This window comes from Mus pahari, chromosome 1 (assembly GCF_900095145.1).
Source record: "Mus pahari chromosome 1, PAHARI_EIJ_v1.1, whole genome shotgun sequence".
NCBI classification, from domain to species: domain Eukaryota; kingdom Metazoa; phylum Chordata; class Mammalia; order Rodentia; family Muridae; genus Mus; species Mus pahari.
The window spans coordinates 85,754,466-85,780,277 of NC_034590.1; the positions used below are offsets into that span (position 1 = coordinate 85,754,466).

At 37.0% G+C, this 25,812-nt stretch overlaps 1 protein-coding gene and 1 long non-coding RNA gene across 6 annotated transcripts in view; one reads left to right on the forward strand and one right to left on the reverse strand.

Annotated features, from left to right (window-relative positions):
- Positions 1-12,995, forward strand: part of LOC110316172 — a 21,493-nt gene extending 8,498 nt beyond the window's left edge. Inside the window, exons 2-3 of the long non-coding RNA XR_002380257.1 lie at positions 9,422-9,541; positions 12,404-12,995. This is a non-coding gene — a long non-coding RNA (uncharacterized LOC110316172). The remainder of the gene's footprint in view (positions 1-9,421; positions 9,542-12,403) is intronic.
- Sox6 (SRY-box transcription factor 6) overlaps positions 1-25,812 on the reverse strand; it is a 550,047-nt gene that overhangs the window by 517,282 nt on the left and 6,953 nt on the right. The window lies entirely within an intron of this gene.

Here is a 25,812-nt window from a genome sequence, read left to right on the forward strand (position 1 = left end):
AAGACTACCAACACAGAGATGGTCCCACCCACAAGGGGCCTCTCCCCCTTGATCACTAATTGAGAAAATGCCCCACAGCTGGATCTCATGGAGGCATTTTCCCAACTGAAGCTCCTGTCTCTGTGATAACTCCAGCTGTGTCAAGTTGACACAAAACTAGCCAGTACAGGACAGAATGCCCAAAATCTGTAAATCCAAGTCAGGTCAAAGACCAGCACAGAAATGGGTGTTAGACATGAAGTTCCATCCCTAGCCAAAAAGATTCTGGAAAAATGAGTCAGTTTTGTCTAAGATTGTTGCCTCTGATAAGTCAACAGTTCTCTAGTAGAAGGTCACGTATCCAAGAATATTTGGACAGCACAATTTGGTTCTAATGATTTTTTTTTTTAAGATTTATTTATTTGTTATATATAGGTACACTGTAGCTGTCTTCAGACACACCAGAAGAGGGCATCAGATCTCATTACAGATGGCTGCGAACCACCATGTGGTTGCTGAGATTTGTACTCAGGACCTCTAGAAGAACAGTCCATGCTCTTAATCGCTGAGCCATCTCTCCTGCCCCCCCCCAAATGTTTTTTTAAGACTACAAAGTTGAATGGGTAGATAAAGAGCAGATATGGAAACTAGACAGAAGTAATAAAATAGTTTAAATAATAAGTTTACAAAAAGAGATGTGATGTCAAATATGTTAAATATACTCATTAATGTAGCAATAATTATTTTAATAGAAAGTAAGTTGAGTAACATGTAGAGAAACTGGAAGCATCATACACTTCTGGTAGAAATGTCAAAAAAGGTATAGCTACTATGGAAAACAGTACAATAGTTCCTCAGGAAGTTAAACAGGATTGTCACATGACCTAACATTGCTGCAAATATACCCAAAACTGAAAGTGGGTATCCAATTAAAAACTTGGACACAGATATCATGGCTGCACTACATGCAAAAGCCAGTAGGCAAAAACAACCCACATGTCCATGTGCTATGGAATACTATTCGATCTTTAAAGGCAATACTGACATGTGCTGAAACAGTCATAGACCTAGCATAGGAACACTGTGCTAAATAGAAACAGCTTGTGACAAAGGTTATAAATTCCATGGCTGCATTTTTATGAAATTATCAGCAATAAATCCATAGAGTCAGAAAGCAGATTACTGGATACCAAGTGCTAGGGGAGGAAAGAAAAACAACTGATTGACAGGTTTTCTTTTCAGGTGATGAAGTAGTCTAGGACCATATGGGTGTGGCAGCTGTATAACATGGGGATACGGTAAATATCAATGAGCCAGACCCTTCTATGCTGTGTAAATTTTACCCACAGAATTTATCACAATGAAATTAAGGACATAATGTTCCAGTGCTAACAATAAAAATTCCTATTATATTCATAAAAATAATACTTGAGAGCCCATCACTCAGTCAGAACTAATGTTCAATCTTGCAAGCTCCTACAATCCTTTGTCCACTACTGTATACAAGTGTCCATAGCAGAACAGACAGTATGCTTATTGCTTTCTCACTGCCCAGTTCTCTTCAGCCATCTTTTACCTCACCTCACCTTCCTCACTCCTCAGTCTGCCCTCTCCTACGCCCTGGTGGCACACTTTAGTCTGTGTGCACATGTCTTCAGTGCCTGGCAGTGTGGATGCCAAGTGAAGGGAGGGACAGACAAACCATGAGTGCCTGGCAGAACAGCCTATGACCATCGTAAAGGTGAAAGTCATAACCAATTTACCTCTGTATCTAGAGGTGGCATTTGTTACACTAAATTTACTCCAATCTATTTGACTGTTCATTTTTTTTAGGATGCCAATGCTCAGAACAATCTGAAATCCAAGTTAACTTTAATCTTTTTAATTTTTAAGAAAATGCATCTCATCCCCTTTTTGAAAGGACTCAAAAAAAAAAAAAAAAAAAAAAAAAAAAAAAAAAGCCAGGCGTGGTGGCACACGCCTTTAATCCCAGCACTTGGGAGGCAGAGGCAGGCGGATTTCTGAGTTCGAGGCCAGCCTGATCTACAGAGTGAGTTCCNGGGAGGCAGAGGCAGGCGGATTTCTGAGTTCGAGGCCAGCCTGATCTACAGAGTGAGTTCCAGGACAGCCAGGGCTACACAGAGAAACCCTGTCTTGAACCAAAAACAAAAAAAAGGTATCAGTAAAAATGGTCAGAGTTCACTTCATCCAGTGCTGTTCCCCTAAAAGGCAAGGAAATGGGACTTATCAGCCAGATCAGTTATTTTTTAAATTTTCTGTCAAGTAATGTGTTAAGAAAAAGTTGTTTAAATACGAGTATTATCATTCCTTTAACTAATATTCACATAAAAGTAAGAAAAAAATAGATGATAAATTTTGTTTCTTAGACATAGCTGTGCACCAGTTTCTTAATGAGACTACTTAAATGATCCTACTTCTTTTACACTGTATGATATGCAAAACAAAGTGTGTTTTGGGTGTTTGTTCTACACAAAAAGAAACATTACTTACTAAATCAAAATAACTCAAATAAAGACAATGTTTGAGGGTTCTTTTTGACATATCTATGTGTATAATGTATATCATAGATGCGGTACTCTGTGAAACTAGAGTTACAAGTGACCTTGCCCCACCTGATGCTGGTCCTGGGAACCAAACTCAGGTCCTCTAGAAGAGCAGGAAGTGCTCTTGACCACTCTCCAGTCAAGTCATCTTAAGCCATCTCTAGAGTCCTCCATGTTGCAATTTTAACACACACCTCAGTAACTTTGTAATAGTTTATTTTGAGTTTTAGATAAACTGTCCACTTTTAGATTTCCTGGCATTTACCAGACATATTATCAATAACACTATTAGAATGTTGAGCAATATTAACCTCTAGACCAGAGATTTGTAAAAATTGTCAGGAAATACCTAATTATGAGACTTAATATTCTTTCTTAAATGCATTATGTTTCAGCAGAAAGGAAGAACTTTCCATCTTTTCAGACCGTCCCCTTCTATCACTTAGAAACAGCATTGAAAACTCGGTCTCTATCATATTCAGCCCATTTCCAAATGGAATTTTTAAGCCATTTTTTCCTGCCAGCTATTAAAAGGAAACAAAGATGCGGTGTTGGTTTAAAACAATGTACTACATAGAAAACCAGGTTTCTTGATTTTTTTACCAGAGAAAAACCCTGAATTCATTTCCTTTAGTAAGTTTGACCATTCACTGTGAAAGCATTCGAATAATATACTCAAACAAACAGAGGCAGAAGAAAGCCATCCACCCTGAGAAGGCAGTCCAAATCAGTCAGACCTTTAAGGTTTGGCTTGGTTTTGGTTTTGGTTTTGGTTTTGGTTTGGTTTGATTTGGGTTTTGGTATTGGTCTTGGTTTGGTATCACCTGTTCCAGGATAGCCTCAAACCCCCCCCCCAAGTGCTGGAGTTGCAGGTGTGTCACCATTACATGATTTTGCTTGTGCTGGGGATCTAAAGGGACATTGTGCATGGCCAGCAAGCAGTCCACTGACTGGATACATCCAAAGGCTCAGACCTTGAAGGTTTTGCCACTGGTTTTATTCTCTCATCTCAGAAGGTGCAAACTCACCTAACAATTGAGTAGACAGCATCTTGTATCTTACTATTAAGGTCTCTGTGTTCAGAGAAACATACTATTTTCTGTCCCCATGAGAGTTGGCAATAGTCATCATGTGATAAATACTTGTTGGTTGGAAGGGTCATTTAAGACATATTTAATCTGAATAATAATGGATTTAGTAGGAATTTCTTATTCCTGGAGGGGTTTGTTAGATAATTTTTTTTCTAAAATGACTACTATGCCTCCTTGATCATAAGTACTGTCCAATTAGCTCTCTAAATGTATATCATGAAAGCCTTTATTTAAACAAGTTTTCCTTCTGATGCCCCTCTGCAGCCCCTTCCAGGAAGTGTTGCTTCCACCCACAGACAGCCCCCTTGGAACACTACTGTTTTCTTTTTGGCAAATATTTCTCAAAGTTTATTTCCAAAGATATTTCATTTAAATAAATGTAAAGATTCAAGACATAATCCTACAACATTAGGTCAAATATTATTTTCCTTTCTGTCTCTGAAAGCACAACTCCACTTCTTCCAGAACTTTCTGTTAACCAAAGACACTCTCCAGCTTGTTCTTTTGTATTTGATGTGGCTTTATTTCTAGTTCTGTTTTGAGCTCTGCAGCTTCCTAAGACTGTGCCTCATAGCACCACTTTGAAATTCTTATACTGGACAGTTAAGACAACCTTTCCATTTGGTGACAGAAAGTTAGGACAACCTTGCACCTACCTGCTGGGGTCAATTTTACAGACATTGTAATTCACCAGACTTTAAAGTACTTTTTAAACCATTCACATAAGCTGAAGTGTCTATGCTTTGCCTCAGTGTCCTGGGATACAGAACAAACTCCTCAGCCCCTTAGTCTGTCAGGAAAAGTATTACAAACACCCAACACACCCATGTTACATTCAGGCAGCTCACAAAACTTTGCCAGTCCATATGGGCTCTGGAGATATGATCCTTCATAGCATTTTGAATGAGGACTTCCCTAACTGGTAAAAGCAAAAGAATTGAGACAGTACTGAAAATACTAATTTTTCTATATGACTGATTATTACTTAAAAATGTGTAAGCTAGCATCTTAATATTTTCCCTTTTTCCTACCAAATACTGTAATTTTAAATTATAGTATTTTAAAAAGAAAAATACTGAATATCCTTAAACAGTTCTGAGCCCAGAGATCTTAGGTGCTTTAACAGCTCTTAAAATATTTTTCTGTGAATGGACAGATACTTCTTTCTGCTTTTTTATTATGCCAAAAATAAAAACAAACTAAAACGTGGAAGGCATAAAAAGCATTTTAGATAATGCAATCCACTTCAATCTGCCATTCAGGTTAGCACATCCCATGACTGAGAGGCAGGCACACAGCAGAGCTGGGGGCATCAGCCTTTAATCATTCTAATGACATTAGAGGGTGAAGCAGTGAAGCCCAGGCCAGGGAGGGCCTTTGCGGTCTGCTTGCTAAGTGAGTGTTTCCATGGCTATGTTATACATTACTCTGAAATGGAAACAAACTATCTCTAAATATAATCAAAAGCACAGGATCTATAAAGATTTGAGGAGTTTTATACCAGTTACTTCTCAAATAACAGCATTAGAATTTCAATATATAGAAAAATTTATCATGACATATCTAATTTACAGGTCCCGAAAAGATAGATATAATTCTACAGCTGTGTTCTCTTTAGCGTTTAGCTCCCTTGAATGACTTCTAAAATTAACATTTCATATCTCAGTAGTCATGAAAATAACATAGTATAACATTACATAACAGAAACTCCGATTTCACCATCAAAAAAAAAAAAAAAAACAAGACTTGAAATCAGATTGCCTTGATTATTTTTCTTAACAACAAAGTGCATTCAGACAGAGGTAAGTAATAATGATCCTCACCATTGCACAAAATTAGTTGTTTCCAAAGGACAGCACTGTGATCTGACCACACTTCCAGTCGCTTCCATTCATACAACTGTACTGTCCAGCTGCAGGTGTGTATGTTCATGCGCACCTGAAACCTGCACACCTGTGAGTCTACCCAGAGGTGTGCTTTGCTGTTTTTAACTAACTAGTTCATTGGCAAGAGGGTGTCGACCAAGGCAATCTGTCCACATGGTCATTCAATGCTCTGTGGGTCAGACTAACCACTTTATTTTTTCCCTATTTCATAATGTCTCTCTACAAATGATCAACTCCTAGGGCATTAACATAAGGGCCATTTGTACTTGGTGTAGAAATAAAAAGACATAAAATTTGACTTAAAGAAGGAAAGACTAAGTGGACAGCCCATAGACTGATCATTTCTTCGCTTTACTTGCTCCATTCTAATTCTGTCTCTACCTCTTATATTAAAGTCTAAGCATATATATTTAATTTAGTTCTTTAAAATTTCAGCAGACAACTTCAGTGCTAACCCACCACTGCCCTGTCTGAAAATCTTTGATGTCACAGCATAATAGCTCCTGAAAGAACAGCGCTAATACCTAATGTAACATGAAACCAGGGCTCTGCACTGGGGCTGTCTGCTGTCAGAAGCAAGCAGTCTCACTGCTGCTCCACAGAAGTGACAAGGTTAGGGCCTATATAGCATCTCTGATTCCCAATGGGAACTTCTGATTATCACAAACTATGACAGCCTGCTTCATTATCTCTCTTTTTTCGGGGGGGAGGGGAAACAAAATAAATTACTTGCTAATGTTAGATGATGCATATGGCTTAATTTTGTTCTGGAGTATATAAGTTGCACACTTACAGGCTCTGGTGATTTCAAAAAATATTAACAGAGGCTGGCAAGTGATGGCACATGCCTTTAATCCCAGCACTCAGGAAGCAGAGTCAGGCAAATCTCTGTGAGTTCAACGCATGCTCTACAAGGCTAGTTCCAGGATAGTTAGGGTTGTACATAAAAACCCTGTCTCAAAAAAAAAAAAAAAAGGCTAAATGAAAATGGCTATATTTTCTACTAAGAAACAACTCAGGCATCATTTTATCACTTTTTTATATAATTTTATACAAAAATGATATAGCATATTTAGCTTGGCAATCATTCTATAGTCCTTCCCCTTGGGGTGGCTATATATAACATGAGAATATCTATTTAAGCCTGGGCACTTGAGACAAGGGGTCTATCCATACAGAAAAGGAAACAGTAAGATAGGCCAGAGCATGTGGCCAATATGACAACCAGAACACAGATTGTCCTTTTACTTATTAACTAAATAAAAATACAATGGTTTCCTTATCATTTCCATTTACGAAACACCTACAAAGAGACAAACTGAATACTATTTCATTATCTACCTCAGCAATATCTACTCTGAAACACTGGGCATCGTTGCTCCTGTCATGACAACGCACACTGCTTGCATTATTCATTATGCAGACAAGTTTTTGCTTCAACTTTCTTGAAATTTTTTAAATTCTCTTAATGTCCATGTTACATAAGACCTATAAGGAAAAATAAAACTATATTGGGAGACTTTCAAAATAGAAAAATAAATAACAAAATACAATAAGGTCACAGAGTTGGAAGACTGGACATTTTAAAGCATCATTTCTACCTAATTTTTTTCTTACATAAATATAAACAAACTACATCAAGAATGCTAGGTCTTTTTTTTATATGTATGGAATGTAATCCTAAATTCATACAAAAATGCAATGGGACAAGAAGCACCAAGATACTCTTGAAAAATAAGAACCAGGTAACAAGATTTAACCTATGAGGCACCAAGACTCACTGTAAAGCAAGTATGAGGAAGACAGGGAGGCAGGAATGCAGGCACAGACAGGCGCATGGAAGCACACAAGTGCAGGCACAGACAGGCGCATCAGAGGACACTAAATCAAGGAGAATCAGCTGCATCAGATGACACAATAAAGATTCCAAAAAAACAAAATTATGAGCAGCAGCTGATAGGTGGAAAAGGTAAATTGTACAATCATGAGGGAGAGGTAAGTTTTTAATAAATTGTATGGAATAGGGGACATCCATAAGAAGATACAAAATGCCTGTATTTCAAATAATATGCCAAAATACATTCTGGTTCAGTGAAGATCAGTGTAGAACACACTAGAGATTATTTTATGGCCTCAGATAGAGAAGCCCAGAAAGTCACTAACCATAAAGAAAAATATCAATAAATATTCAACTACAAAAAAAAACCTAAAAACATCTTCCCATCAGAAGATTCTCTACATTAGAAGACAAGCCAAGTGCTGGAAAGATGACTCAGTGGCTAAGAACACTTGATGTTCTTGCAGAGGACCTAGGTTCATGTCCCAGTGCCCACACAGCAACTTATTACTTGTCTGTACTCCAGTTCCAGAGGATCCAACACCCCATTCTGGCTTTCTTGGGCACTAGGTACATACATGGTGCACATACATGCAGGCAAAACACTCATACATATTCAAATACAAATAAATAAATTTAAAGACTTCACTAGATGAGATAGAATAGTCATGTGAGAAGCTCCTTTTCAAAATCACAAACCATGTGCATGCTATTTTTAAGATAAGTTAAGAATTAAAATCAGTCTCTCTCATAGACCATACAAGAAACAGCCTACATTACAAAATCCCCTACCTCACAAACAGTTCTGCCACCTCAAAGCACTAAGTCACATCTTCTGTAACAGCAGTTTTAAAGAGATTTTTAAAACACTGGTTTTAAAGAGATTCCTTCCTTTGAATTAAAACCTAATCTTTTTGACATGAAAGTTCCTCCAGAGCAAATGCACTAAGCAGGGAACTAAAGCTATGAGCAATTTCTGAAGAGTTACAATGTGAAGACTTGAAATTCTTAGATTTAGAATAAATACTTTATGTCTCCTAATAATACTCTTATATTAAAGGTCTTTATCCCATTTGATGGTCTCCCTAAAATAGATTAGTTTTTAAAATGAGGAGAAAATGCTTCAAAGTATTAAGTAACTAATGGAAAAAATATATAAATTAAACACAAAAAAAGAGAGAGAGAGAGAGGATGGAATAAGAGGAGAAAGAGGGAGGTTGCTTTTCCAAATTTATAGTTTTAAAAACAGAATCTCAGATATACTCAAATTTTATGTCCAAATATATACATGTGAATGAATATGATCTCACTTCTTAAACTGGTAAATTAAATGAGCATAAATCAAAAGGTTTTAACCATATTACACCTTCTATAGCCATGAATTGTTTTCCACTGTACTGTTTCTTGTATGGCTTCTCATTTTTCTATCAAAGCTTTCTTGTCACACAGGTTCTGTTTCTAGAGTCTGTATGTGTCTTAGCTAGTAGGAATGGGGCAGCTGGGGCTTACAGTAACTGTATACTTTGCTTTGAAAATCAACTAGCTGAGTTCTAAGTTGGCTGTACCATGATGTTACATTTCCATAAGCAAGGAATGAGCATTCCAGTTTCTCTACAAACTTATCCACATTTGTTGGCTTCTTCTCATATTGAACCTGGGATGTGTGTAGTTGTGAAGCAGCAGTTCACTGTGATTTTAACTAGCACTCCCTAATGCTTCATGATATTTAGCATCGTGTGTGTGTGCGTGCATGTGTGTGTGTGTACATGCATACTGGCTAGGTAGCTATATTTTTTGGAAAAATACTGATTGACTTTTCTGCCCATCATCAAAGTTCCCTTTTTTCTAAGAATTTGTTTTAATATGTGGAGGGACAACAACATTATGGTGTTATCTTTTCACTGCTAAGAGCTCTGAGGATTTTTATGGGCATAGACACCTTATCAGACACATGATCTGTAAAAATTACCTCCTTTCTACATGTTATCCTTAACTCCTTGATTGTTTCCTTTGAAGCACAAAATTCTTAATGTTGATGAAGTCCAATTTCTCTTCTTTTCACAGCATATACAAGAAACCATTCTCTACACCAATCTTACAGAAATGCAGTCTCTATTTCTTCTATGAGTAGAATCTCTCACATTTAAGTTCTAGCACATTCGAAGTTAATGTGTCTGATGTAAGGTAAGAGTTCAGCTTCATTTGTAGGGATATTTTATCACCTCAGTCCTGGCTGTTGAAGACTGTTTTCCCATCATGAGTGGTGAGGCACTTGTAAAGCAAGTGTGATGATCTTATTCCGTCTCTATCATTGATGTGATCACTAAACCTAGGAATGTCAATTCATGGCTTCTTATCAATGAACTCAGCCTGAAATTAGAGTTTAATGAATCACTATACTAATCATTCAATTGAATGTAGAGTTTTTTTTATCTTATCTTTCCACATTTTAATTTTACTACCTAAAATTGAAACTAATTTTAGGATGGCCTGAAGTAACTGACTGCTAGTAGCCAAGAAGCCCTCTAGATGCTTCTTCATTACTTTTATGAAGTGTGTCTTTTTACTACTTACAGAACAGGAGACATAGCATCTTTCTACCTTTTACCTTTCAACTACTTAAAGTGTGGTCCCAGTCAGCAGCACAGAAGAAAAGCAGTAGGGACTTGGCCTAAGGGTTTTTGGGGAATGTACTAAATCTTAAGCCTCACTCCTAATAGAAACAGAATCTGAATTTTACTAAAGACCTCCAAGTAACATACATGCCTGCTTAAATTTAAAAAGCAATTTTCTAGTTGATAAAATTTATAACTTTCTAGAATTATTAGAACATTGCCTAAAAGTCTTCCTAACAGAATATGATTTTAAGTACCAAGACAGCATGCCCAGATCTATACAGAAAGATACCATATGGACCAAGAATTGAGCAGGAAAAGAACAAGTTCAATCTTGTTACTGTTTTTCTGGATGAGTGGATGTTCAGCACAGTGTTTATAATCAGCCTCAAACATCCTTACCATATTGTAAGGTTCTTAAGGCTGGAGCCTCTTAGAGTCTTTAGTGCCTCTCTGATAAATAGAAGGTACTTTCTGTATTTGTTGAATTATATTCAACTAAACCTTGTAAATATATAATGACTGCAAACTATATGCCAGAACACTCAACCATTTCTAATAACTAATGTGTTAAATGCTATAATCAGATCCAAAAAGATCACAAAATTTTTAAAACGTAAGAAAAATATAGAATATAGCCCATGGGCACACAAAAGTAGAAAACAATTTTAAAGTCATATCAACTATGATGCCAATATTTTTAGAAGGTTCTTTAGCATTTATTTAGTTTGTGTGTGTATGGTGCTGGGGCGTGAGAAGATCAGAAGACAGCCTTTGGGAGTTCTCTCCTTCCACCATGTGAGCCCTAGGATTAAAACTCAGGTCCTCAGCCTTGGCCAGATTAGGTACCTCACTGGCCTCAATATATTTCTTAAACCAAGAGAAAAAGAGGATTCCATAGTAAAATACAAATTACCAAAACTGACTCAAGGAAGGATAGCACAATAAAATGCAACTGAATCTCTAGGTCTTTAAAATGTACAGTGATTAAAATAGTTCTATAGTTAGGATTTGGTTTTGGCTTTTTTTTTAACCATTAAAGAAATCATAAATTCCTATGCTCTCCCCATGATTCCAGAACATTCCTATTGCCCTAGCTCTATAATTATGGCATTAAGATATATGAATTATGGATATAAATTCATATATATATAACTCAGATTCAGCAATATGCATTTATACACAATATAATCAGCTAGTTTAATAAAGGAATATAAGGAAGTTTAAGCACTAGAATATCTATCAAAATGTTTCACACTATTCTAATAATATTAAGGGGTAAAAATTTATTAAGTAAATGCCAAAAAAATTGTTTGAGGAAACCATATGACCATATAATCCAAAATAACTCAAGAAAGAAAGATCACATGAATGTAGCCAGAGAATGTCTATATGAAATAGAGACAAGGTCTTGCACTGAGGCACAAGGCAGCCAACACAGTACAAGCCACAGTAAATAAAAAGCTTATGAGTTTGAGTTGGCAGCAAGATTAATGAGTCAACAGTAAGAGGTGGCTTCCATTAAAGGGGGGCGGTTCTATTAATAGGCAATTATCTAGGACAAGAAAGGTGATAATTCCTAGTACTCTATAACAGTTGTACTTAAAGTCTCAAATCGTTGGCCACTATGTCTTAACAATGTCACCTTAAGTAAATTCTTTAATTCTTAAGTGCCTTCCATCTATAAACCATAAATAATAGCACATACTTTGCAGGGTTAAGGAAAACTTATATAGTACTTGAAACATATCTTCATTGAACACATCAAACAAAAAAAATGATTCTTTTTTTTTTCTACATTCATTTACTTTGTGTGTGTATGTGTGAGCATGGCATATACTCCATATGCCATGGAGTAAATATGGAATTCAGAGGATGACTTGTAGGATACAGTTCTGTCCCTTTACCATGTGGGTTCCAGAAACTGAACTCAGGTAATTAGATTTGATGGCAAAACATCTTGGCCCTCTATGGCTTAGATCTTGCCATACCCAAATCCAATAAAGTACTCCAGGTATTCTTTCACTGAGCAGTACCTGCCAAGCACCTCCTAAGTGCCAGACACAAATTAACTAGCCGCACAAATGTCCAAATGGAGGTTAAGTAATGGTGTACAGGAGAAGGCCATTCCCATAGCGGCCCCCTGTCAGCAATGGATAATCACAGGGAATCGCATCATGAAAGGGTGACTGGTGCAGTCCTCCAGCTTTAGGTGTATTTCATAATGCAAAAAGGCTGAGATTATAACCCAAACAACATGTACCCAGAATGCACTCTCATGTGCCCATGGGTGGCTGCAGGGACTCCTGTCACCTACAGCACACAGGAAGTTACTGCAGTTCCACAGCTCCCTTCTTTAATATCACTTCACCATCAGTTTAGACGATGAATCAGGGTCCCCTAGCGATGCTTCTCCTATATCTCTCCCCAGTGCCACCTTCTCCAGGCAAAAAGTATTGAACCATTATAGAAAGAGCTTAATTTTTACCATCAGACAAACTCAGGTTCAGATCCCAGATCTGACATAGCCAGTCTGAAGCCTCTGCTAAGATCCTCTGGAACCCACAGATTCCTGGCACTGCTGGACTGAGGCTAAGCTCCTCTGGAGAGATGCTTTCTGAGGGGAAAGGTCACCTGGAGTTCAGGTCAATAAAAAGTTTAAGAGGAATAGAGGAAAATCAAAGGATTTCCAATAGCACAACCCAATCTCAGACAACTCAATCTCAGACAACTCCACTCAAGCCTTCTGGATCTAGGAAGCAAGGTACCGTTAGTAGCCCAGTTAGGATTCACCTGAGCCCTCCTGGGAATGAACTACTAGGTCCAATGCTAAAGCCTGGTGGGCAACTGCTGCCTCCTGAACCTCCTGAACCTCCTGGAGCTCCTGCTCTTGCCACTTCAGTTACAGTCTGAGCCCAAGAATCACACATCGAGATTTACTGAGTACCTGTGTCAGCTCCTCCCACAAGCCATGACACTGAGAAGAGACAAGGCTGACCTTGTAATACAGGAATTTTAGCTCCAACAGGTTTATTTGTTTCTGGTTGAACTAATTCTCAAAGTATGCGTTGCTATATATGAGTCAGGCTTTTCTCAAAGGCCCTATGGATGTGTGTGGTATAATATAGAATGATTTTGCGTTGTATCTCACATTGTCCATTTTATGTATGTTGAATGCAATATTCTGTTTCGGTATTTACAGACATCTACTTTAATGATAGCAAACACTATACCACCAGCGAGTACTAATATTTATTCCTTTGCATCTTAAAGCATCCCTAGGAAGAAAGTATAACTTTGCAGATGAGAAGATGAAACTCTGAGGAGACAATGTTCACACTGCTGAGTTTCCTTAACCCCAAACTAACTCTCCCACACTGTACAGGTCAGAAAGCAAAAGTATTCTCACCCACAAGCTCTGGTCTTCAGAACATTTGACTGAGAACTGTTTTTCCACATTATCTTACCACAGAGGCAATAAAGATTCAGGGAAGAATATTTTAAGCTTTGGGGTCAAGAAGAGATTCAAATCTTCAGTATTTTCATTACCTTACTCTAATATTGATATCTACACAATAGCCTTCAAGTTGAAATGATTACTGTCCTTAAAAAGCACTTAAATGTCCACTAAAAAGATATTTAAATAGACTCAGTGCTACTTAAAGATTATATGTCACTCTCCATGTAATAAAACATCAACTGAGAGATAACTGACCACACTGGCCTGGGACCTGGCTAACACACACAGAAAGCAGTGCATCCACTTAGAAAGCATTACATCATATAATAAGAGATGGTGAGACATCAAAGGCAAAAGGAAACAGGTATTTCTGTCTAAATCAGTGAAGTTCTGCCACTAAATGCAATAAATGTCAGAGATGGTAACCTTAGCAGGAGCAGGAGCCTAAAAGATACACAAGAGGCCATCCATTGAAAAGGATCCATCCAATTGGTCCAAAGGAAAGAGAATTTGAGATTTCTGAATTATGTGAAACTGAAGCTAACAGAAAAAGTCAGTAATTCATGTTAGCTGAACTTGTTCATATTGGAGCCATGGCCTCACTTTGCAAGACTCTGTAATAACTGAGATCAAATCCCAGCATAGAAACCATAAAAAGCTGAGAGTGTGGCTCTGAATGTAAGCACTGCAGCCAATGTCATGGCATGTTCAGGGAACATACTCAAACCATACTCAAAAAGCCTGGCAGTGACCACAGCTGCCTGCCTAGCCAAAAACATGCAGTGAATTGATGGCTGTATCCCAACACCCTTCATATCTCATGCAGTCCAAGCTCCTCCACAGACACAAGTTTCCCTTCCTGAGGTATTCCCTAGACACTAAGCTGGAAAGAAAGAGCACATCACCCAGGATCACATCATAGAAATGCATTCTGTCAGAAACTGTTTGAAGAAGTAAAGAGTTCTACATATTTGCTCATAAGCCCACTAGCAGAAGAATCATATATTAGATTCATGGCATTTGTTCCTTCTGAAAGCACTGTGGTCATGGTGGCTTAAGACTGATATACAGAACAGAAAAACCCACTAGAAGTTTTATATGAAGAAATGATACAGTCCCAGAAAGTAATAATCAGGACATCAAAGCCAAAACCACCTTAGAAACCATTAAACTTACTTCTCAGTCTGACAATGAAAGAATTTATGCCTAGAGAAAAATGATAGAGCCAGCATCACCCAAAATTCGTTTGCTGAACTGAAATTCCCAAACTGTTTTTGTTATTAAATCAATCCACATAGGAAATATCCCATTGAGTTGGAGGGTGGGGGACAAGTAGGAAGTGCTGGCTTGATGGTGGTTGCCAAAGGCCATCACTGGGCACCACCTTTCTCATCTTTTCTAACTTCAACTCTGACTAAATCAAAGGAGGCTGAGTATAGAAGCAACAAAGAGCTGCAGACATTCACACTAGTAACCCTTATTCATTCCCCTCCTAAAGCATGGGAAATGGACTTAACTCTAAAATTCCTAAGCCTTTCTTATCTGTTTACATTAAAGGAAAAAGGAAAGAAATGAAAAAAGCAGAGGCTGACTTTGCCATAAGAAATAAAAAGTGACTGATTGCCTCCTTTCTCTTATGGGGCCTCATAAAGTGTCATTCTTTCTTCTTGTATTCCAACACATCAAGCAGCAACTGACCTTCCTGCAGCTGTCTGGGTTTATCTGCAGAGATGGTGTCCCAGAAAGGAAGCTCTGGATCACATAACTTCCCCCTTGCTCTTTATATTCTCCCCTATCATTCTCACCTACTTTTTCATCCCAGTGGCCTCCTAACTGGATGTACCATTCTAGGAAAATATGATATAAAAAACAGGCTTATATCCAGGTGTGGTGGCACACGCCTTTAATCCCAGCACTCGGGAGGCAGAGGCAGGTGGATTTCTGAGTTCGATATCAGCCTGGTCTATAAAGTGAGTTCCAGGACAGCCAGGGCTATGCAGAGAAACCCTGTCTCAGAAAACAAAACAAACAAACAAACAAACAAACAAAACCAGGCTTACATATTTACTTAAAAATAAGAAAATGATTCCTCATTTAAATTTAAATACTGAATGGCATACTGTTCTCTGTATAAATTATTAATGCCTCATATGTAATATAAGACATTCTGAATAAAAAATAGAGATTAATTTTAGATATTAATATCTAGTGTTTTTTAATTAAATTAATATTGAATAAGTACCCAATTAGTTTAAAAATTCTTTCCAAAGATATGTTAGCAAATAATGTTAATACTGCAAGCCTTAATGATAAACCTGTGACTAGCCTGGCAGATGTGTCACTGTAAGTTGGGGTTCTTTAATAGTACGTTTTTGGATGGATGATGATCCAAGCAGATCTGGCCAAAAATAGCAAATACTCTTCCTAATTCTCAAGAAGACAGTTGTAGATTCAAATTTCTATCCCATGGCATTGACAGTGTACCCTTCCCTAGTGTACTTTGAGATGCTAAATAATAAAAGTTAAAAAATAAAAACTTTACAATCTGCAAGATATTTTAAAACTAAGTACATAGATATAAATTTAAATTGCAATTCTTTCCAACAATGTCTTTAAAAATAATATGAAAATTCAATCCAATATTTTACAAATTTTACCAACACATTAAAGACTTAGAAGCATTTTCTGAGTTTCTTCATAAAATAACAGGCTGCATGTTTGTTCTTGTTGCTCCCATCAAGAAAGCTACAAAAAAAAAAAACCAAGATAAACAATAGGGCAACAATATACAATCCCTTCCTGGAATGAAAATCATAGCTATTTAATACACCACGTTGGAGGAGCCTTTTACCCAGAATGTAATGTGAATGACAACCTCTGGGGTCATACATCAGTTCTGTCACAAACAAGATTGAAAGACTCATAGAAACCATGGCTGAAAATTTGCACAAAGACATATCATGCCTTGTTTTTCAGATTATTATATCCACATGCTTCTTGTTTCTTAGCATGCCTAAAGTGATATTTCTGAAATATAACACTAAAACACAGCAGAAGATACAATCTTGGCCATGAGTTTGTTTGGTATTTGTTTGTTTTTTAATAAAAGTAATTCCCAGGGGTAACTAAGGAAGTGTGTAACTGCTGGTGAAGTGGTTGTCCTGGCTGAGGTAGAAGGACAAAGGATGAGACTACAGACAGCACCACAGGCCTTACTACTGCCCCCAAATGCTGAGGTATCATATGTAACATCTACCTTTCAAGACAAACCTGTGAAACAGTGGAGATTTTCACTTTATTCTGTTTTGAAATTCTTTTATAAATGAGACTCAGTGACTCAAAAGGAGACTACAGTTTTTGGAAATACTCCTAATGTAGAGTTACGTGGGTAATGTCAGACCTCTGCAACACAAAACTTATACAAAAAAACAAAGACCACAGGAAAGACACAGTAAATCAGCCTGGAATTCTTATTCTTAGGCTAAAGGATACAATGCAGTAGCCTGAATATATGGCTTTCTTTCGGGTTCACACCTTACAGCTGCAGCTGACCATAATGACACAGTTCCAAAAGCTGTTATAGAAGCCCTGTTTTGCAATATTCAGTTTGCACTAGAATATCTCCAGCAAATAACACATCCACTGCACACAACTACTTTATTAGCAACAGCAGAACAAATTTGCTTAAGTGAAGTCTTAGTAATTAAAAGAACAAGCATGCACTGAACAGGGAAGACTTTCTAAGGCTATAAAGGTAATGGGGAGCACGAGGGAAAATGGCTTGTACCATCCACAGGTTCCCTGCTTTTCTCAGGGAGAAGTTTCCAGAATTAAGGAAAAGAAACAAAAGCAAATGACCTAACATACTAAATGCATTGAACTTCCCTGAAATAACACTTGGTGCATAAGCCAAGAGGAGGGGGATAGATTATTGATAGATAGAGATACTGACAGGTAATTAAATAGCTAGAATAAATGATAGATAAATTGATAAGGTACACAGACATACAAACAGATACACAGATAAGTAACTAGAAACATACCTATAAAAATGTATCTTTAAGGTAAAGGTCATATTTTAATCAAACAAGTAAAAAAAAAAAAAGATTGCCATTTACACATTGATTTGAAAAAAAATTGTAAACATCACATCACATTGGGTGGTTTGGTCATCAAATTCTATGACTATTACCTTTAAAAATTCTCATCTAAGCCAGGCAGTGGTGGCACATGCCTTTAATCCCAGCACTTGGGAGGCAGAGGCAGGCAGATTTCTGAGTTCAAGGCCAGCCTGGTCTACGAAGAGAGTTCCAGGACAGCCAGGGCTATACAAAGAAACCCTGTCTCGAAAAAAAAAAAAAAAATTCTCATCTGTTTTCAATTTTAAAATTGGCAACAGAATACTCAAACCTGTTTAGTGATATTCAAAGTCTTGATGGATTTGGGGTCTTTTTATTAAATTATTAAAATACTATAACTTCACTCCCACTGGTAAAAATAATCAATTGGAAGATGGTGATTTAGGGGTCAATTTTTTTTGTTGTTTTTGTTTTTTTTTAAGACAGGGTTTCTCTGTATAGCCCTGGCTGTCCTGGAACTCACTTTGTAGACCAGGCTGGCCTCGAACTCAGAAATCTGCCTGCCTCTGCCTCCCAAGTGCTGGGATTAAAGGTGTGTGCCACCACACCCAGCTGCTTAGGGGTCAAATTTTTAAAAAAAGTTTTTGGATTCTTTATGCTTAGTATTAAAAATTAATATCACAATTTAGAAAGTGTAATTGGTTGTAATTTTCCCCTGCATGCATGTGCTTTCCTTGTCCAGCATCACTGTTTAAGTGTGACAGCATTAAAAGCATGAAGCAGAGTAAAAGAAGCCTAGAACCAGATGTTGAATCACTTCATCATGGTGTGCAGCCAAGACTTTTTTACAAATAACAAAACATGTCCTGGGTTAGAGTATGGGAAACCATAATTAATCTGAAAATTTTTGTTCCATCTATAGCTTTCCTTTAAATATCTGTTTGGAGCTATATTATAGCATACAATACCTCAACAGGTCATGTCTAAAGTTTTAAATAACTATGTACGTGTAGTAGGAACATGCTTAATGTATGATTCTCCCAGTTCTCCTGAACCTTATCCCTGTCTTGTCAGATTCGCTATCTGTGCTTAGATTCCTACACTACTTTGGGTCTCTGTTTCCATATCTCTTTGAACATCCTAAATTCTGTGTCTTTCACCTAAAACTACTAGAAGTCTTTCCTCTGCTCACCCCAATCAGGAAGTATGGGTACCAACAGCTATGATACTACCATACTCTTCCACTGAAATTAACATTTTATTAGTAATAAAGGATATTTTAAAGATACATCAGCTATAGATTTACCTGAACAGAGGGCACATTTGGGAAATTTTCTGATGACCATATAATTCAATGCCCTTCTTAATACATTTAATAAAATTTTACTTCGTTTTTAAATTACCTTAATATAAACTTGATAAGTAAGCAAAACTAACATATATACTACTTTAGCTTCTTAAACTGTAAAATACATTGACACAAATGTCCTAATATGTTGATATTTCAATTACAGGGCCTAGCTTATACATACATTAAAAAGCAAAAAGAATAATAATATAAACAAGTAAAAGTGGTGCTAAAAATATAAAGAAAACATTAACACACTGTAAGAAAGCATAAACTTTTCTTCACTTTCTGATAATATTGCTGACCTTTCTACACAGCTATGACAAAGACATTATACACAAATTTCACAGCTTGCACATAGTTAATTATGGATAGTGCTTTAGAAAAATGTGTCATAATTAGAGCAACCATTTTTGTTTCACCCTTGTCAAACCACATAGAAGAGTTTGAGTGTCCAAGTTCACTTATTTTACCCTGTTTAAGCTGATTATATACATGCTTGTGAGTGAACATACACACACACACACACACACACACACACACACACACACACTGAAGAAAATAAGCCTACTACAAGGTACCACACAATTTAAAATATGAAACTATTCAGTATAATGAACATCCCATACACTGCATAAACCAATATAAACGTACAGCTCAAAGCACCCCCTTGAACTAATGTCTATAAAACTCAAAAGGTTCTAAGCTCAGAAAGGTGGATAATCTCTGTTAGTAATGCCTTAAAATATTGTAGATGAGTCCTTGCTAAATACATACAAAGCTCTGGTATCATTTAAAAAATTAGAAGTTTACTATAATGTTCTACAAGTTTAGGGATAAAATTAGTAAAATTATTTCTAAATCTCAATACATCAAATTTCAACAAAAATTTTAATAGTGAGAAAGAACTAGAGCCAGGTGTGGTAGTACACACCTCTAATCCCGGCACTTGGGAGCAGAGAGAGGTCCATCTCTGTGAGTTCCAGGACAACCAGGACTATGTAGAGAGGTCCTGTCTCAAATGAATGAACGAATGAATGAATAGATAGATAGATAGATAGATAGATAGATAGATAGATAGATAGATAGATAGATAGATAGATAGATAGATAAATGAGATGTCTATAAGGGAAAGGAATATAATCTAAGAAACTTTTAAGTAGTCAAATTTTCCTCCAGCATTTCTTTGGGCTTTCTGACTCAAGAATGGTATATTTTTTTTTCATGCCTGGGATTCAGTTAACTAATACACTGCTCTAAATAACTTAGACATGATTCATCCTCCATCTTATTTTAATTTATTTTCTTTTTGTTTGAGCTGTTGCTCCTTTAAAGGGAGCACAGCTAATTTTATACGACTCAGGATGCCTTAAAACCTCCAGAACATTCTTTATAATGTAGAGAAGGTATCACTTTTTCATGATGTTGTTAAAAACAATACAAGTGTGCAGAAGTCAAAGGGGGTATCAAAGACAAAGCAGGCAATGACCACTGGAATCTAGGCCCACTACTTCAGCAACCTGTGCGACCCCCAGTCCTTTCTCAGACAGTCATTATGTCACAGCCACCTGAGTGGCAAGATGTCAGTGAGCAGCCACCTGAGTGGCAAGATGTCAGTATAATTTGGAGAAATGAGTTGTTAAACACTAAAGAAACTCCAGATCAAAACCAGAAGCCCTCAGCTCTGAGGAAAGGCCTTTGAGAAACTAGAAAACATGAGTTTCCAGAATATAAAACTAACAAGAATAAATGCAGCAGCCCTGTTTGAACATTCCCAGGGATGTGAAGGGGTTGTTGCTGTCCCTGCTCCTGCCATGGTCTCTGTCCATTATCATCATTTTTTTTTCTTTCTTTCTTTTTTTTTTTGATTTCATAATTTTTTAAATTTTTTATTAGATATTTTCTTCATTTACATTTCAAATGCTATCCCAAAAGTCCCCTATACCCTCCCCCTGCCCTGCTCCCCTACCTACCCACTACCATTTCTTGGCCCTGGCTTTCCCCTGTACTGGGGCATATAAAGTTTGCAAGACCAAGGGGCCTCTCTTCCCAATGATGGCCAACTAGGCCATCTTCTGCTACATATGCAGCTAGAGACACGAGCTCAGGAGGTACTGATTAGTTCATATTGTTGTTCCACCTATTGTCCATTATCGTCTTATAGGAATTCCTATTTCTATACTCTGAGGAAGAATTTACTTTCATGCTCCCCTCCAATTTAAAGTTATGAAGAGTCTTGGGAGATACCTCAGTTGATAAAGTTTTTGCCATACAGCAAGCATGAAAATTTGAGTTCTATTTCTAGAATCCACATACATAAAAGGTTTGGCATGGTGGTGTGCACTTGTAATCACTAAACCCAACTGGGAAGACAGAGGCAGGCAGATCACTGGAGCTCTCTGCCCAGCCATCACAGCCAACTAAGCAAGCACCAGGCTAGTGAGAGACCCTCTCTCAAAACATAAGGTTGATAGCATCCGAGAAAGACACTAAGGTTAACCTCTGGCCAACACACACAAAGACACACACACCTGAATACAAGTTCAGGCATACATCCATAAACACAACAAAATTATGAACTATGCTAACTTAATGCTTATTAAAATTAAAACTATTAATATGTAACACCAGAAACAAATAGGAGAAATTCAAACTAATACTCAGATTGGAAACTTTTCAGATAGCATTTTCTCTGCAACTATGCTTGTCAAATGAATGAAAGGAGCACATAACAGCATAACATACAAGATTATACTAATTCATAATCTTGAATCAGTAGCTTATCTATTTTGACAGTGGTTTTTTTGTGTGTGTGTGTATGTGTGTGTGTGTGTGTGTGTGTGTTTGTGTATTGCTGGGAATCATACTGAAGACCTTATACATACCATACAAGCACATTACCTCTGGGTTATATCCTGGGGCTCAAGTGCATTTATTAATAAACCACTTCTCTTAATTTTTATACCTTATTTAAAAACTTTGAAGGAAAACAAATCTGAAAGATTTCTTTGTACCTTTAAATATACCCATGATGTTTCTAACCACAAAATCGAGCTCAGAAAAAGAGGTGCAGTGATTAAGCTACTGATCTATGGCCATATCACATTTATGGCAGATACAGCCTTCTTAGAAGTCACAAAGACACAAAGAGACATTTCATTATCAGACTCACCAGATAGTAAAGAATTATATCAAATGTTGCCCCAGTGTTCCTTGAGGTACTACCTGAGTTCTATCCCCAACTATCCTTTCTATCACAGACCAAAGCCCACCTTGTACTAGAAGATTTCCTCAGCATAGGAGCTTCTACTCACGTGTGTGTGTGTGTGTGTGTGTGTGTCCACTGTAGTAATGACTACACTGCTCAGAATTACCCATATTCATATCTTCTCAAGAGTTATGCATTTTCAGCTTTGAAATTGTGTAATCAAGTGATTCCCAACCTTTCCACCATTGAGGACAGTTTTATATATTCCTCTTCGTGAACCCTATATTTTGAAACTAGTCAACTATATTATGCACTTGCCAAGCCATTTTCTACTTTTCATTCATCAAGGGCATACAAAACAAATGTGCAGTGCTCCTAAGTCAGCAGGACACTGGTCATTTCCATTAGTCATGGAAAACACAGCGATGGTAGCTCTGGAAGTGAACACAAAGATAGAGCAAATGAGCACTGACATTCTAGTGAGAAGATGGAAAGACAAGACCAAACAACCAGTCCTACCTGCAGCATACAACCTTTGCTTGGAATAAACAATATCCTGGAGCAAAGTCCCAAGACACATACATTCATATCCAGGAGGCACAGAGGCAGGATGACTGGTAAGTCTATCTGTCCTGCCTGTTCTTTATTGAAAAAGACAATGAATATGAATGCAGTTTTAAAACTGGGGAAATCTTTAAATATTAAAGAATAAAAGACACTTCTCAGGCTGGTGAGATGGCTCAGTGGGTAAGAGCACCCGACTGCTCTTCCAAAGGTCTGGAGTTCAGATCCCAGCAACCACATGGTGGCTCATAACCATCCATATGTAACAAGATCTGACGCCCTCTTCTGGTGTATCTGAAGACAGCTACAGTGTACTTACATTTAATAAATAAATGAATCTTTAAAAAAAAAAAAAAAAAAAAAAGACACTTCTCATGTCAAGGGTCTAGTACTGATCACATAACCACGGTCCATCTGTCCTGACATAGTTGTCTTCAGCATCTTCACACTGGATCTTCTCAGCAATTCTATGCAATAAATTCTATCACTGTCCCATCTTTTAAATTAGTAAATTGATACTTGAAGAGACTGTGTAACTTTTCCAAGGACGGACAATTAAGTTTGGGGTACGATGTAAAAACTAAAGGTCTGATTCTGCTCTTTGCAGGTCTATCATTCAAATGAAGAAAAAAATTTGTTTCCATTTTTCCTTCAAATAGAAGAGAAAGACTAAAATGTATCTATTGGATAATAGAGCTCTCTGGTGTGAAACATTTTGTTTCACAAATGTGAAACATTTATGTATATAACCACATTCAGATATAAAATCTCTTTTGTTGCAGGCATACAAAAGGGAAAGATTTAATTGATCCTAATGAAGTAAGGATCATCAATTTTGAATGGAAAATGACAGATGAAATGACTTTTCACAATCGCTTCCAGATTTTAAGATTGGAGTTTCACCAAAATTTAGAGGTCATGAATCCAGACACTACATTTACTCACTTGGGACTCTCCCAAGTCCTCTATAATTCAGGTGAGTTCTGTTTAGGAAAGAAAAGAATATACATGGATGCTTCTATTTTACAGAAGAGGAGAGAAGAAGCAAGTTTGCAACTAGCCAAATGCTACATTCATTAGTAAACAGGTAATAAAACTGGAACTGGAAGCCTAAGTTTTCTCTAACAAATACCAATGCCCTCAGCAGATGTCCTCTGGGTGCTAAGAAATAAGTACCCAATCACACTTCCCAGTGATATGCTTGCACAGTAGGAAATGAAGCCTTCACACCCATGTGTCAGAATTAGTCCCTTCTTAAACCTGTGCTCTTTGATTTTTCTTTTTTAAGTATTGTATTTTCTTCTTATACTCACTAAGCTTTTTTTAGACTTGGAGAATGAAGTGTTTTCAATTTTCTTTGTTCAATTTTAAAGAACTACTTTCTTCAAAGAAGCAGAGACTGTGTTTAGAAGGTGAAATCAAAAACAGCACTATAGTCCCTTTCTGCATTTGGATGAATATATTAAAGACAGACAATTCCACATCTCTCTTTACTATGACTAGAAACAACGAGCCGATGAAGGTGACAGGAAGATCATGTAAGGGGTTATCTCGTGGTGACATCTGAGATACCATGAGAAGTCTGTATACCATACATAATATGCATATCATACAATGCACTGATCTTATTCTCATTCTGTCGATTTACAAGGAACATCACTGAGAAGCATCAAATCAATATACTTAAGCAATTTAATCCAAAATAACTAAAACATGGAAAATTCTTACAGGATTCATAATATCATATCAGGCCTCAATACACAGTAATACTTCATTCCCGAGAAAGCATTGAAAAGGTTTCACTGGCCCTGAAAGCTTCCTAATGAAATACACCAAGTGGAGTCCTTGTTATGTGCACCAGCAGACTGTTTATAGAGAGAAAACATAGAAATAGAAAGTCCAGAAAATTACAGACCACATTCAAGCTGATTCCCAAAGATGCAAAATGTCCTAAATAGACAAAGCATTGGAGTACCAATTGCTAGATCCTATTTCACTGTTCTACTTTACAGCAAGTTTCACTGTATCACTGTTCTGTCCCCCAACAGGTTAAGACACTGATTCAATTTATTACAAATAAAATCAAACATCTCCCTTTAAATGCAAAAAAAAAAAAAAACCAACAAATAACTCTAGATAAAATGCAAGATTTCTACAGTTTCAAAGTATTGCTTCTCACTTGGAGAAGAGAATGTCACCACATATTTTCATGCTATAAAAAAGTAAAATAGAAGATTTCTAAATTCTTCTCTAAATATTTTGAAAAGAAATTTTCCCAACATTATATACTATGCAAGCTACTGAGGAGTCCTAAATATATTAGTATTGTAAAGCACAAATAACTAGGCAGTTAACTTTTAATGTGGTTTATTAGTTTACAGTGGATTGCACCATCTACAATTAACCTCAGAAAATAACTCACATCCTTCCTAAAGATGAAAGTTTTTTGAGTGAATGGTAAAATGGGTGATATATTAGGGGTCTTAGAGGAGCAAGAAGAGATTCTGAATATAAACAAGCCATCATTCTGGTAAAAGGAAATACAAACAACTAGAATAAAAATAGTTGATGCACAAAAGGCATAATGAGGGGGTAGCTCAAAAAATAACTTCGACTTTGAATGGTTTGGATGAAATACAAATTATCCACAGAAAAGTGTGGACTGGCATAAATGTTTGTACAAAATCATAAGTGTATTTCAAGAAGTATGCAGAGGCACCAGCCTGCATGATGCACAGGGCCCGGCGATGCTCTAAGTGCCAGTGCAGAGCCCAAACCACTGCATCTTAATTACCATGCAGCCTCAGATATATTGCCTTTGATATGGAAATGTTCTTGTTCTCTCATCTTCACATATGGTCTCATGCACAGAAATCTTTATCTGATTCATAAAAAATAAACTAGAATCCAATCTCAACACCTGACCTCAGTGCTTAGAAGTTCTTACTAAGCGTGGTGTCACTATAAAAAGAATGGCTAATATTGGTGCAAAGTTGGATATTTTGAGCAATGATATGAAGGATTTGCAGTTAAGAATTGAATCAATACTGCCTCTCTGAGATTTTAGGGTTTCCTGCTCCCTTTTTTAAGACTACCACAGATTTGAAGAAAAACATCAGCACCCCACTTTAGAGGTGAGAGCCTGGAGGAGAATTAAATTATATTCCATTTCTCAGCCTCT